General features: G+C 36.3%; 1 protein-coding gene across 46 annotated transcripts in view; it reads right to left on the minus strand.

Annotated features, from left to right (window-relative positions):
- Positions 1-15,531, minus strand: part of ZBTB20 (zinc finger and BTB domain containing 20) — a 1,031,727-nt gene that overhangs the window by 190,025 nt on the left and 826,171 nt on the right. For 42 of the 46 annotated variants that reach the window (XR_012488076.1, XM_074301247.1, XM_074301259.1 and 39 more), the window contains one exon: positions 14,894-14,946. The gene's annotated coding sequence lies outside the window, so the exon portion shown is untranslated. Of the gene's footprint in view, positions 1-433; positions 509-14,893; positions 14,947-15,531 lie in introns of all 46 variants that reach the window. The other 4 variants (XM_074301278.1, XM_074301256.1, XM_074301249.1 and 1 more) reach the window with 1 other exon arrangement.

Below are 15,531 nucleotides of genomic sequence, written 5' to 3' on the forward strand. Positions count from 1 at the left end.
TGCTTTCTTTTCTTCTCCTGGCTTTGCCTCTGATTTTACCTTCTTTGATACTATGACTTGGCTGCAAGCTCATCCTGGTACTTTCCTTAACACCTCAGGTTTCATCACCCCAGAACATTCCTGCACCCTTAAAATGAAACCTTCTTGAAAGTAAGCCCAGGTTTTTGTATGTTTGTTTGGGCTTATATTTGCATCTCCTGCACTTAGCACACTGTCTGACACACAGAAGCTACTTAATCAATGCTAACTGACTGATTAGTAAATAAGCACTTATAAGTTTTTGTAATTGTATTGCCTACTTTGGATTACCCACTTAGTTATTTTCAGTCTAAAGAACAACTCTACCCTTCAGTTCACTTGCAGAAACGAGGTGACTGATATACCTAACCAGTAGAATTCTACTGTCTACTGAAAAAAATTCCAAAATACTTACTATGGCCATCCAAGTTCTCCCCAGTCTGGGACAAATCTATGTTTTGAGCCTTACTTCTCTTCACCTTCATCCACCCTATATAGAGGAAGGAAGAATGACTAGAATTATGGAAAACATGATGATGCTAGAATCAGAGGAACTGGGTTTAAATTTCACTTTTGCCCATGGGCAAGCTATTAATGCTGACTACATGGATCTCAGTTTACCTATCTGTAAGAAAGGACTGATGTACTTTGAGGATTCTTAGAGCTCTAGAACTGTGATGTCATACTCTAGTCAAATCATTTGTTTTACTTTTATGCTAAAAAAATGACAAGGGGGAAAGTTTCAAATACACATGAAAAGATTTATATGAACTGATGCAAAATGAAGTAAACAGAACTAAGAGAATATTGTACATAATGATAGCTATATTGTAACAATGATTAACTGTGGATGATTTAGCTATGCTTATCAATACAATAATAATAATAATAATACTAAGATAATTGCAAAGAACTCATGATGAAAAAATGCTATGCATCTCCAGAGAGAATTGATGAATTCTGAGTTCATTTGGGTCATACTTTTTTCATTTTATTTTTTTGCCTTTTTTTTTTTTTTAACAACATAGCTAATACAGAAATGTGTTTTGCATGACTTCACATGTGTACTTTATATCATATTGTTTGCCTTCACAGTTGATGGGATAGAATTTAGAGGAAAGAAGAGAATTTGGAACTCAACATTTTTAAAACGTTAATAAATATAGTTTAAAATAAAAAGTTATAAATTAAAGCAAAACAAAAATATCCCAATAAATCGATTATTCTCAATGTGTCCAGTACCCTTTTGCCTCTATATCTTTGCTCACTCTCTTCTCTCTCTCAAATCATGCCCTCTGTGTTGCATCTCTGCAAAGGGCTAGAACTGAGCAATGCACTTAGATAATGAAGCACATGAGACTAATTGCCAATTGGACAGTTCCCTATTAACTTGTTTGAAGGTTGACCCTCCCTAGCTGTTCTGTGCTGACTTGATTGGTGGACAAAGAGGGAGAAGTGACGTGTGTGGGAGGAGGAGGAGGAGGAGGAAGAGGAAGTTGAGACGCAGAAGCTGACTCAGTCTCTCCTAGTGTTTGAGGGAGGAAGGTGTATGTGAGGTTGCTAGGCCTAACCCCCTGACCTTGACCATAAAAGATCAAGAATAAAGACGTTTAGTGATCCTGACTCCAGCTGATTTCTGGGATTCAGAGTTCCAGCACATCTCTGGCCCATTTCCTTCTTCAGCTCATTTTACAGATGAGGAAACTGGGGCAAACAGGCTTATGTTGACTTGCCCAGGGTCATATAACTATGTGTCTCATGTTGGAGTTGAACTAACTCCAAGCCTGATGCTCTATTCCTGAGCCATCTAGCTTATTTCCCATATTACATTATAAGCTTCTTGAAGTCAGTACGTGTCAAGGGTTAAAATCAAGGGTTTGTCTGATTCATAATACATAGTGCATATTATGTGTATGATGATGTTTAAGGAAGGAAGGAAGAAAGAATCTGTTCTCATGAACAGATCTTTCCCGGGTCATAAAACAGTTTTGTCTTGGGTTTTTTTTTTAAATAAATACTCCTTCAGATAGTTCCAGGAGAGAATTAAAATTCCAGTAGATTATAGATGCTCCTTGAGAGTAGGAAGTATCTTTTTCCATATGTGTATTCCTAGCATGTAGCACAATGGTACTAGGTCCTTAATACACATTTATGAACTATTTACTAAATTCTAAGCATAGTTCCTTGCTTTAATGTTATTTTAAATCTTAAAACTAACCATTCTTCTTGTTTCTTTCTCCTTGGTAGAGATAGTGCTTGATAGAAAGTTCTAGGCAATGGGCTGATGGGAAGGCTAAGAAAGGGATTGCCTCTTGCCCGCTATATACTATACAATATAAAAATGTGTGCATTTAACAAACAAAAATAATTAAAGCTAAAGCAACTTCAGGCTACATTAAAAGTAGCATAGTTTTTAAGACTAACAGATCTTTTAGACTTTCCCCTGATAAGATCATATCTCGAGCATTGGTTTTATTATGCCCACCCCATTTTAAGAATGCTATAAATAAGGTAGAAAGTAGCTGGAAGATACCAGGATGGTGAAGAGCCTCAAATCATGCCATATGAGAACTAGTTGAAGAAACTCATAATGTTTGGTATATTTGTGGGTGGGAAACATGGCAGCTATCTGGAATGCTTGGAAGATAATGATCTAATAGATTTGGACTATTTGTACTCCAAAGATAGGAATAAAAAGGAAACATTAAAAAGATGCAAATTTAGGCTTACTCTTAAAGAAAATTTTCCTAATAATCAGAGTTTTTCAAAAATAGAATGGACTAACTTGGAATTTAGTGAGTTCCTTTTCATTAGCAAATGAGCTTTAACCTTTCTTTGTAACCCCAGCTCTTATCATAGTGCCTGCCACATATTTCCCAGCAAAGAAGAACCACTTAGGAGGATTTGTATTTGAGTAGGGGTAGAATTAGACATAGATTTTGAGGTATCTTCCAACTTTATGATTCTGTGATTTTATAACATCTATACTATATAACTCCCAAGAAAGAGATTTTCCTATAAGGAAAAATCTGACTTACACAATGGTCTAATAGCAATGTACCATACTATTATTCATAGTAAATTTATATATTTAGTGAATTTGAATAAAAACTTGATCTTCTACTTGCTGAGAAGGAAAGGATCAGAATTTCACAAAAATTCACTGAAATAACATTGGCCAATGATGTTTTATTAGCTCTCCCCTTTCTTTGTGATTACTATTCTTGAAGGATACAAGAAGATATTGTTATGGTGGTCACACTTTTCTGGAATTTATTTTTCCTTCATATGCTTTTGGGTCAGCTTTTTGGGTGTGTATGTATGTGTGTCTTATGGATATCCTGGGTATAAAGTTCATTTGTAGTTGTAGATGAAAGGAAAATGCTGGTCTTTATTCATCAAAATTATATAAGTAAATGGTGTGCTCATGTTTCATGGTCAAGAATTTCCTATTTTTTCCTATTTGCTGAGGCAACTGAGGTTAAGTGACTTGCCCAGGGTCAGCATTTCTTGTATTTTAAAGAAAGCAATCATTGGATGTATTATAACACCAATTGATTACCACAATCTGGTACAGAAGAGCAAAAGAATTAGCTGAACAACTAATGGATAGTCATTAAACACTATAATGATGACAGAGAAAAGCAAAAACAAAACAAAACAAAAAAACCTTGTGATTCATCCTTTTCATCGTTAGATCTTTGCTTATATTTAAGGACAAAATTTTAAATGTAGGGTCTGGATATGATTTTTACTACCTATGTTATACAGGATATCTTGTTTAATTAAAGTTAGTGATAGAATTAAATGAGAGGTGATTATTTTTTATATGACAAAAAGTCTAGAAATCTTTAAGAAAGAATTGATGGTGTGACCCACCCAGTATAGTCCACCCAAACATGGTGTACAAGTTAGTCTACTGCAACTAGTTCTAGAAAATGAATCCCTGGGGGTCAGAGTAAATATGTCTGATTTGCATTCAATGACACTACATTAGGAGGAGTAGGAAAATAGAGGCAACAGAAAGAACAAATGATAAAAGGAGAGTCTTTTCTTTTTGCTTTTTTTTCTTCTTCTCAGAATTGTAGATATTAAGTCTTTACCAAAACTTCTCTTAGCTTCTCTTAGTCCCCAAGTAGAACAATGCTTGCTCAAAGCTTTACAGTTGGATGGTAGTAATAATACCAATCAATCAATAAACACTTATTAAATTTACTCTGCTGTCAGGGACTGTGCTAAGCTCAAGGGAATAAAAAATGCCAAAGACATTCTGTGCCCTCAAGAAACTTACAATCTGATATGGGAGACAACATACAAACACATACAAACAAAACATACTATATAAAAACAAATAGGAAATAATTAACAGAGTAAAGATATAATTCAGAGGGGCTGGGAAAATATTCCTATAAAAGTTAGTCTTTTAGTTTAAACTTAAAGAAAACCAAGGATGGCAGAAGATAGAATTGAGGCTGGGGAACAGCCAGAAAAAATGCCTACACCTGAGAAATGGCATATATGTTGCTTTTTTGATTTTGTATGGTTTGGAGTAAAAGAAGATAAAGGGAAAGAAGGAATTTGAGAAATACTCACAGGATTAATTAAAACCCACTGTTAATCATCATTACTGTGTCCCCTCTTGGCCTTTTTGAATCAAGTGTATAATCCAGAGGCAGGTGTATAAATTGAGAAGTTTTCCAAGAGCATCATTAAGAAAGTGGGGCACTCGGCATTCTGAGCATTTGGTGCACTTAGCAGGATGCTTTGGTCCATAACTATACCATTGGTGGTAGTAAAGATGTGGTTCATAACCACATTCTCACGGGTGTTTGATAGCTCCAGTGGAGAACAGCAATCCTTCTAGTAGGGCTAGGCCAGCCACTCTCCATAGTTCTTGTTGGTCTTAAAGGATGATCCCCAGACTCTTTAGCTTCTCTCCTTCCTGGTCATCTCCTTTCCTGAACAGTGCTCTAGGATTTATGACAGATATTATCTTCCTTTTTGTCTTGACTTCTTTGTGGGATTAAATTTTTCTCCCCCTCTCCACTAAAGAGAAGAGAAGACTGCCTTTGGGCCTATTCTCTCCCTGATTCTTTGTAAATGACTCATTTTAATGCTACCATAAGAACCGCTCTGCCTGAAAGCATGTATTTGTCATGAGATTTCTACCCTACTACAGGTCTCTGGGAAAAAGCTGCTCACAGAATGCAGATGCTTGCTATCCTTCAGATGCATCGAAGCCCTCCTGTCATAATTTGTAAAGTAGGGGCTGTGGTTGTTTCTGTCATTATGGCATTTCTACTTCTATAATATCTCTTACATTCCCTGAAGTTGCTAAAAAATATTCCATTTCATTAAATGTATTGTAATACACATAGGAGTCAGGAAGACAGAGGAAAAGGTAGAGGACATTGATGGCATGGCCTCTAGCACTTTATTTATGAAAACATCCAGAAATCTCTATCTACACTTGGTAGAAGAATTGTGTCAATTCTGCCCTCGAGACATGGATCAGGCAATGTTGTCAGTGTGTGTATGTGTGTGTGTGTGTGTGTGTGTGTGTGTGTGTGTATAAAATTTCTTTCCCAATAATTCACTGATTCTGGAATCTGATAGCAGAACTCAGACATCATTTTTCTCTTCATGTGAATGAAACCTTAGTTTGATTTTTTAATGCTTGTTTTTTTTCCCAAATGGGGAAAACATGACACACAAGTATAACTGACATATTAGTGACCCTGCAAGCATACTAATTTGTGCTTAATTTCTGACTGCACTAAAACGGAAGGCTGGGTTTGAGAGTCAGAAGTGAGTTCCTGCAAAGACCTAAAATCTTAGAATGGTACTTAAATGGTAGCCCAGGAAAACTTTAGGAAATATTGCCTTTGAAATAAAAAATGATATAAAGGATGTAACAAGCAGTTAAAGATTCTAAAGCAATTTTCATAGGAAATAAAGATTATTTATCTTCCTGGACAAATTCTAACTAGAGAACATCAATTGACTACTTTAAATTCCTTAAGTTTGAGAATGTCTTAAACAACTATACAACAGGGTAGTTCATTGGTTGTCCAGTTTATGATGTGCTTGAGTTTCAGTATTGAGTGAAGTAATCTCCTACTATAATATACCAAAGAGAATACTGCAGAATGAAAGATATTCAGTAAATGAAGATAATGCCCCATCAGTTTAAAAATGTTAAGAACAAATCTAAATTGGAATGTAGTGTTCTTGCTCATTTGGAATTAAGGAATATCTTTTTCCCTTTGGATCTATCTTATTTTTCTATAACATCTTTTGGACTTAAAATATGGGGGGTACATAATTCTATGGTGTGTCATATGAGATTATTCAGTTAGCAGATGCTAGTAGAACAGAAAGGAACTTTGTGTTTTCAAAAAGTGGAAGGGACCTCAAGTGATCTGAATAGAACTTCATATAATTTAAATTTCTGAATAAGATTCCCCTCTATAAATTCTTAAATGATCACCTAGTCTCTTCTTGAAGATCTCTGATGAGAGGGGATTTACTACTCAGGGCAACTCATTCTACTTTTAGATAGGCAGCTTTAATTGTGTTGCAATAAAATTATATTGATATTTTATATATCATAGGAAAAATCATAATACAACAGTCTCTGAAGAAGTAAAAATGAAGGTAATAGGTATATAGTGAGCCATCTACAACATGTAGTTAATTAAGAACTTTCAAGAACAACAGTAAAAGATATCATTAAATAAATGAATGATAGAAGAAGACATCGCTTGGTCATGTGGTAAGGAAGGATAGGTGATCAACTAGAATGCTGTAGAAAATGGGGAAGGCCTCCAACTAGGCATGTACCATAGGTGCCTTAAAACAGTTCATGAGAGTTGATGGTTAAATTTTCAGTATGAACATTTACATCTCAGAAATGGGTAAAGTGTTACAAATCAGGGCTTGATTTATTATTTTGTTGATTGACTAGTCTTAAGAAAGTGATGGAGAAAATATTAATAACATAGATTAAACTTCATTAAGTAACCATTTGTGCTTTTTTTGAGAACTGATTTTAAAATATTTGCCAGCATATTATTACCTCTAGGACACTGGTTGAACACCTGGGACAAGCTTTCAGGGGGGACAGGAACAAGATTTGCATAGGATGAGCAGCAAGAATGAGTTGAGATCTGCATTATTGGAGTAGTTTTGAAAACGAGAACACACAAATCTATTTTGTTATTTGTATATTTGTACGTATGTTTGTGTGTGTTTACTTATATACATAATAAGCAAATATGTATGTGTATATGTATAATATATACATATAAAACTTGTTTTATACTCCTAAAACTGTGCAATTATGCCCTACATAGAAGTTAGTATGCCTTAATACTCAAAGGATATATGATGTTACCAATGGAATTAAAGAGGAAAGCATTTATAAGATGCTTACTATGTGCCACTCTGCTAAGAGGTGGAGACATAGAAAAATAAAATAGTCCTTGATCTCAAGTAGTTCACATTATAATTAGGGGAGACAATACGGATAGTAGGGCCAGTTTCAGGGCAAATAATAAAGCCAGATAGTCCTTAGGATTACACATTAGGACAGATGATAAAGCCTAGTAAACCTTGGAAGGCAATGGCCAGGCTAATGGCTACCTAATGGATATTTGGAAAGGAAATAGTGGGTTCTAGGGTCATAGTAGAAGTGAGACTGTTGGTTACCTCTGACAGAGATGGAGATAAGAAGTAAGGGTCAACATCTACCCGAGAGTGAGAATCTAGTGCTTGATGAAAACTGGGAAATAGAAGCTGGAACAAGTGAGAAAAAGGATTCCCCAAAGCCTGCTCCTGCTGATTTCTCAAGTATCTACTGGCGTAATGGTAGTGGGCAGGATAAGCTAGAGTAGGGTCCTTAGATTCTCCCCTTAGCTCATTCTGCTGGTACCTTAGGACAGATATGTATACATCACAACCTCATTATGTCTTTTCATCCTTTATGACTTATGTTCCACAGGGTATCTACCCAATATGGACAAATTTCAAAGGTTAATTTCTTTTCTTGACTACAGAGCTGATTCTCTGTAGACTATTCTCTTTATTCAGTTCTTTGCTTCAGTTCAGTGCTAGCTGTTGTATTTTAAAAAATATTATCTTCTAATTTAAGGGAAACTAGAGCAAAAATTCACATGCTACCAATATTAGCTATGCAAAATAGAGAGCCAAAATGTTCCTAAATGATCATAATTTGGCAAGAGGTAGCAAAAAATAGAGACTAAGTTATCATGTCTTTAACATGTTTTGAACAGAATGCCCTCATTTTTCTAATATTTGGTCAAACTGGACTTAATATAGAGTGGCAGAGTAAAAAACAATTGGATTGGGGCAGCTAGGTGATGCAATGGATAGAGCACCAGCCCTGGAGTCAGAAGGATCTGAGTTCAAATCTGGTCTCAGACACTTAACGCTTTCCTGGCTGTGTGACCCTGGGCAAGTCACTTAACTTCAATTGCCTCAGGGAAAAAAAAATCAGAGGATCAGGTTCAAATCCTAGCTCTCTTACTACTTTTGTGACCATGAACATAGGCAACTCCCATCTTAAGTGTTTATTTTATTATATATATATATATATATATATATATATATACATATATACACACACATACATGTTTAAACACATAATATGTAATTTGACATAACAAATTTATATATTTAATATATGATTAATATATGATGTATATTTAGGATGGTAGAAACTGAGAATATTATTAGGTAGTAAAGGAGCCAGGAGAGAATGGGAAATTAAAAATAAAAAATACTGCTATTAGGGCTTTACAGTCCTAGTACTACAAAGAAGATTATATCTATTCAAGTATATATACTGAAGGAAGAGGAAAAGAATCCACTTGTACAAAAAATAGTTATGTGGTCTTTTGTATAAAAGCAAAGAACTGGAAATTGAAAAGATACTCATCATTTGGGGGATGGCTGAACTTGTTGAGATAAGTATATGATGAAAGTTGACGGAATACTATTGTATGTAAAAGAAATTTGGAAGGAGAAGGTTTCAGACAAATCTAGGAAGACTTATATGAACCAATGCAAAGCGGGGAGTGAAGAACCAGGAGAAGAATTTATACAATAGCAATATTGTAAATATAATAAACTTTGGAAGATTTAGTTACTCCAATCGACCCAATGTCCTACAACAGTTCTAAAGGACTCATGGCAAAACATGCTAGTCACTTTCAGATAAAGAAGTGATAAACTCCGAGTGTAGATTGAAGAATCATTTTTTTTTCTCTTTCAAAAAAATTGGTACAGATTATGAATGATTGATGGAAAAAGATTCTAGGGGGACAAGATGATTGAAATAATAAGTAGGGTTTGCCTTGGCATGGGAAAGGGTCACCTTTTTCTCTCTAGAACCTACAGGAAGAGAAGAAAATAGGTTAATGTTAGTAGAAGAAGAAAGCTGAGGAAGTTCATGTCAAGTAACCCCAATCTTTTTTGTAAAATAGTACTTGTGATTTTCTGATGAAAAGAAAGGGTGTTGGGGTGTAAATTAAGGGTTTTCTTTTACTTTGGGAAATGTGATAGGGACTTATTAAGAGATGAATTAAAAGATTGTTGTACAGCCACCAGAGTCCAGTTGAGAGTGCATAGCATTAGTCTGTAGTGGACTCAGTCAGACAGCTTCATGACTTTCTCCAATAATGATCAGAAACTCTTGAATCAAAATGAAGAAGATTGATAGTAATTACATAGGGTAAACAGAGAGAAAAGGATGTTTGTCTGTGAATGTAAAGCTGTCTGTGTAGAATATGAATCTGCTTTATCTCTGTGTCTCCTTTCAATGATGCTGTCTTTTTTCTATCCCTTCCATTCCATTTGTCTTTTGTAATTTATAGAACTCTGCTGCCTGGTAGATAGGGAGGCTGCAAGAAGTTGTATCAGGGTAGGTAAATCTGTGGGTTTTTTTGTCTCACGAAAATATTTCAGGGCTTGAAAAAATTTTAGAACTATGGTCACATTAAAAATTGAAGATATGGAACACAAAGAATGATGCCTGGGTAGTGAATGGCAATGAACATTTTAAAGATGACAGAATTTATTTTATCCAACTTAAATGAATAAAAATACAGGTGGAAGCCTTATTTATGCAGGTATATGCAAATGATTTTATAAAATAAGTAAAGCCCTTCTGCTTTATGCAAGTTGCCAAGGTGGTTCCTGATATTTTAAAAGCTATAGACCTTTTAATGTACTCTACTGAGTCAGAATTCCTCTATTAGAATCATTGACATTGTCAGGGCAAATTTATTTATTTTTTTCTCTTAAGTGATGCTTACAAGGTTCTCTTAACCATCATGACCAGAGTGGTATCCACAGAGATAGGCATTGAAAAAAAAACCCTTAGAAATTATTGAGGAGTAAATCACAATATTCAAAGCAGGAAATGCTGGCCTAGAAAACATAAACCCATCTGACCCCATGTGTCTGGTACAGTGAATTCCTCAGCTCAGAAATATGGGGCCCGGCTGTGCATGCCATATTGGTGTTGTAAGACTGGCAGTGGGTTGGCTTCAGCATGGTCTATTTCAAACTCTTTCACAGTGCCCAGTGTTGCGTGTTCCCAGATGACATTTGGTTGGCAGAAGCTGGGCCACCAAAGCTGGCGGCCTGGAATTTAGCCCACTGTGTTTTGACAAACATATAATTGACCATCTGATTATCACGCTATGTAACTGCACTAGGGTCACTAGGAGAACCTAGGTCTACATTAGGTTCTTACTAGTCCTCTTGTTCATCTACTAAGTTCATTTTTTAGAGAGCCAAGGAATGGCTCCTTCAAAAAAAAAATCATACATACTAACTTCCCTCCCCCCATTCCCAACACATACACATGCAAAAGAGAATATGGTAAATGTGGCATAAGCTATTGAGAATTTTCTTAACATCATCTTGTCAGCTCAAAGTGAACTAAAGAAAAGCACATTTATGATGAACCCTGATAGAGTGAGAAGAAAGGAATATTTTTGAATTTTCGTCAATTCATGATTGTACACAAGTTGAGAGTCAGTTTGCTGGTGTGGAACTTTTGCTCTGAAAAAAGATAGCAACGGGGAAATTATGGGAAATTTAGGGAGTAATTGACTGTAGGGGAACAATATTAAGAGATTATGCTCCATTACATATGAATAAAGATGGCTGCTGCTGCTTAAGAGCAAGCAAAAAGATGGGGAGGGGACTCTCTTTTCCCTGATTCCATTCTGATCCAAATGTTGCAATATTCCATTATGCAACATTCACCTTTTAGAAGGACTAACAACTCAGGATCTGAGACACCCATGTCATAATGTCCACTCTGATCAGGAAGTCATGGGACATAGCATCAATTCATCTCTGACAGCAGAGGTGTCAAACATGAGGCCTAGTTCTGTGGTTCACACTAGATTAAAACATATTTGGGAAATATTTAACAAAATAAATATACATAAATATAAATATAAATATAAATGCAGATAATGTTAAGATTGTTTTTCTAAGTTAACATCAGTTCCATCTCCTACCCCAGGGATTTTTATGTATGCTTTAATGACCCCCATTTCTAGTTTTCTATCTCTGTCTTAAAGGATAAAGACTGTGACTTTTTGGATAATATTTAGCTGAGTAACATATTCACAAGGCAATGAATATACATTACTACAAAAGAGATGGATGAAGTAAACAAACCAAGGCAAATCAACAGCAGTATAGCAAGAGAAAAGTTCTGTCTTTAAGTTTTGGGGAGCTTGTTACAAGCACTTGATTGCCTGTTGTCACTGGCTTTGTTATTGATGGAGGTGACAATAGGAGAAAAGAACACAGTGAAACTGGGGACTGATGTGTGTGTGTGTGTGTGTGTGTGTGTGTGTGTGTGTGTGTGTGTGTGTGTGTGTGTAATAGAGAATTCCACTATAATGGGGAATCATTCTTTTTCATATTTTCACTTAAGAATAATGCTATATGACTTTCCTTGTCCTGAAAGGTGACGACCAAGCCAAATAAATAAATCTGCGTGACAGATATCTCACACATAGAAAGAAGTGGGGTTGCACAAACTGGATGTCCTTATCATCTGCTTCAGGGCAGCATGACTGGAAAGATATTTCACAGCACAGCACAGTAGAATAATAATAATAATTGACATTTATATAGTGCTTAAAGTTGTGCAAAGTACTTTATATATTTTCTCATTGGACTCTAATGACAAATCCTATATGACCTATATAAATACATCAGGTATTGGTATTCCTTTTTTGAAAGAAAGAAAACTGAGGCTGAAGAGATGAAGTGGCTTACTCATTGTCACCCAGTTAAGTTGGCATCAGAGGTAGGTAGGATCAGAACCCAAGTTTCATCTGTCTCAATGTCTAGTATTCTTTTTTCACTATTTGAATAATCAATCAACAAGTATCAGGTTTTACGCCAGGTTCTGGGAGTACAGGTATCCCGAAAGAAATAAATCCTGTTCATAATATGTATATATCCTAATTGGGGAGAGAATAAGTATATGTAAAAATATATACAGTATAAGTTTAGAGCTGAAAAGCTACTGTGGTTACAGAGTTGTCTTTTCTTTGTCTATGGCTAAAAAGAAGGACAAAGGAAATTCCACTTGGGATCAGAGCAATGGAATAGAAAAAGTACCTGGAGAATTCAGCATATCTGAAGCAAATCATAGGCCTGATTGAAAGTCAGGGTCAAAATCTGGAATTGGATCCTAGTCTAAATGCAATGCCTAGCATGGGTATCTAGGATAGAGTGCTCATTCAAAGAAGAGTGAAGCAGCAAAAGGAGCTGATGTTATCTTATTGTGAATGAAAGGCAAGTTAGGAATACTTAAGAGTCTAATTTTTCTGACCAGTTCCTAAGGTCTTTTCTTCTATTTTGGATGAGGCACTGGGGTGATATCATTGCAGTTATCAGCTATTTATATGGGGCACTTGTGTACAGTAGTGCTATCAAAACCCAAAAGAACATCTGGATTATATTTACCCCACTGAAAAAGGCACAGACTCATGCTTTGGAACTATCTAAATGATCAACAAGCTTACTTTGGGGAAGGGAGGGAAAGCTGTAAGTTCTCGATGGGTTATTTTGCTCTTCCTTCTTCATTGTCCTTCCTACTCCCCTTTAACACAATCTTGGAAGGTAAGTTCTATCTGGCTTCAGAACTGCCTCCACAAGGAACTGATGTAAGATAGAAAGAATTTCAGAATGGATCTTTCTATTACATTTTCCCTCCAAAATTCTCCTAGATTTTGTCCTTTTGGTTACACGGCTCTGAGCCCCAGTGTTGGTGGCTCATGTATGTGAAGCTGCCCTTGAGTCCTGATGTCATAATTAACCAGGGCAGTGCAGCCAGGAGAGCACCTTGCTGACTCATGCCTAGTGACGGGAGGATTAATGTCTTGTCTAACATAAAGCTATTATGTGAACTGTTTTTCTATAAAAGAGTGGTGACGAAAAAATGATTTGCCAGTCAGAACAGAAGCAATATGCAGCACTAAGTAATGCAAAAGGAGCAAAGCTGATGCACCCTGTGTTAACTGTAAACATACACATGTACACCTCCAAATCATTAACAGATCCTCTCTATAAGCAATATCAGTGAGAATAACAAGACTCGTCAGGGGCAGGTAGAAACCACCTCTGCTGCATAAATGCATAATACATGGCACAAATCTTATGGGACTTTAATCAATCTCCTTTCTCAGTCAAATAAATGTCAGATTAGGCTTCACCCACTGTATATTCTTTGGAGACTTTTACTTTTCTCTATCTGCCTGCATGAATCTGCAAGGAACATTTACAGAAAAGGCCAGAAGGACCTTCTTTCTGTGCAAATGGCTACAGCATAAGGAATACCACTGGGCTGGGAATGGAATAAAGCTTTTTTATTATTGTGGACCAGGGAGAGTGGCCACAGGAGACTGAGATACACAGTCAGAAGAATGCCAACTGTCGCTTAACCCAGCAGCTTTAGCTGAGTGGGTGTCATCACCAGCAGGAAGACTTTTTTACCCAGGGGCTATGGTTTATAGCTGAATGGTAGTATTCCTGGGGTTCCAATGCTCCTACCAATGACCTTAGAGAGACTCTGACTGTTCAGATTCTAAAAGTGAAAATCAGCAGAGTCCTATTCAGGGCTGGTTAGGTTAGGGCATAAATCATAGAAATACTTTCTTAAAATCCATATTTGTGTGTGTGTGTGTGTGTGTGTGTGTGTGTGTGTGTGTGTGTGTGTGTGTATGAGAGAGACAGACAGACACAGAGAAGACAGAGATATGCACACAGGCAGAGACAGAGAGAGATAGAGTGAAACTACTTATGAAATATGAAATATGAAACACAGTCTTTAGGAATTTTAGGGGGCTTTGGTACATTTTAAATATTTATTATATCAACTGCTGATAAATATTAAGAATCCTGAGGGAAAGAGTTGTAAACTTTGGCATGAAGTTAATTAATGAATGCTGAACAGAGTGCTTAGCACTTCAGTGAGGCCCAGTGAATACTTGTAGATCAATTGGCATGGCAGGTCAAAAATCAAAACTGGTGTCAGTTTCTGAGCAATATCAACTGCATTCCCAAATAGCAACAAGTTTTGCAAATAGCCACTGCTATCATCCCAAAAGACAAAATGGAAGTAGTCTTCCCAACTAGACTCATAACACAGAAATGCTGGCCAATGATGTCATCTCCAAAAGTAAAGAAAATGAAAAATAGACCCAGTATTATGCTATGTACCTGCAACTAAGTCAACTAATAAGCATAATGAAAATGAATGATCATTTTTCAAATCAGACTCTTCCCTGAAAAGTGATAAAATAGATTTACTTACAGAAGAGGAGGGGAGAAGACCTTTCAGGGACAGACCAGGGATTGACTGCTGAGCTGAGAAAACAAAAGCAAAAATGAAACCATTAAAAATAAAGCAAATGATACGGGAAAAGCAAGCTTGGCTCCAGCAGGGAATCTGGTCAAGCAGTAGGAGTCCATGTAGTTTGTCACCTGCAACACAAAGAGAACAGAGAATGCTGCTTCAGGGAAGGAGTTTCCAAAGGGGCAGGCCTCCTGCTATGGTGACTGACAGGACACTTATTGTTATAGAGAGCATCGTCTTTTCTATGCAGATTCTGATACTCTGATCTCTGTCAAAAGTATGATTTAAAACATGAGAAAGCATCACCATGTCATTCCCAATTAGTTGACCAAAGAAAGAGAAAGCATCAAAACCTTGATATGGACCAAACCTTGATTAAATGTCTTTTCTAAGATTTAGGTGAACCATGCAGAAACTTAGAAGAAAACAGTAGTCCCAAGAATAGTTGTAGTTAGGAAAGTTATCTTCAGCAATTTTTTTTCACCCTGTCTATATTCCTTCCTTCTCCAGGCTACCAAAACTTCTCAAACAGAGAGGCTTTCCTTTGCCTCCTACTGATCTGAAAATGATACATATCAAGGTCAGAAACTCTATGT

The sequence above is a fragment of the Sminthopsis crassicaudata genome, chromosome 3 (genome assembly GCF_048593235.1).
Source record: "Sminthopsis crassicaudata isolate SCR6 chromosome 3, ASM4859323v1, whole genome shotgun sequence".
Classification (NCBI taxonomy): Eukaryota; Metazoa; Chordata; class Mammalia; order Dasyuromorphia; family Dasyuridae; genus Sminthopsis; species Sminthopsis crassicaudata.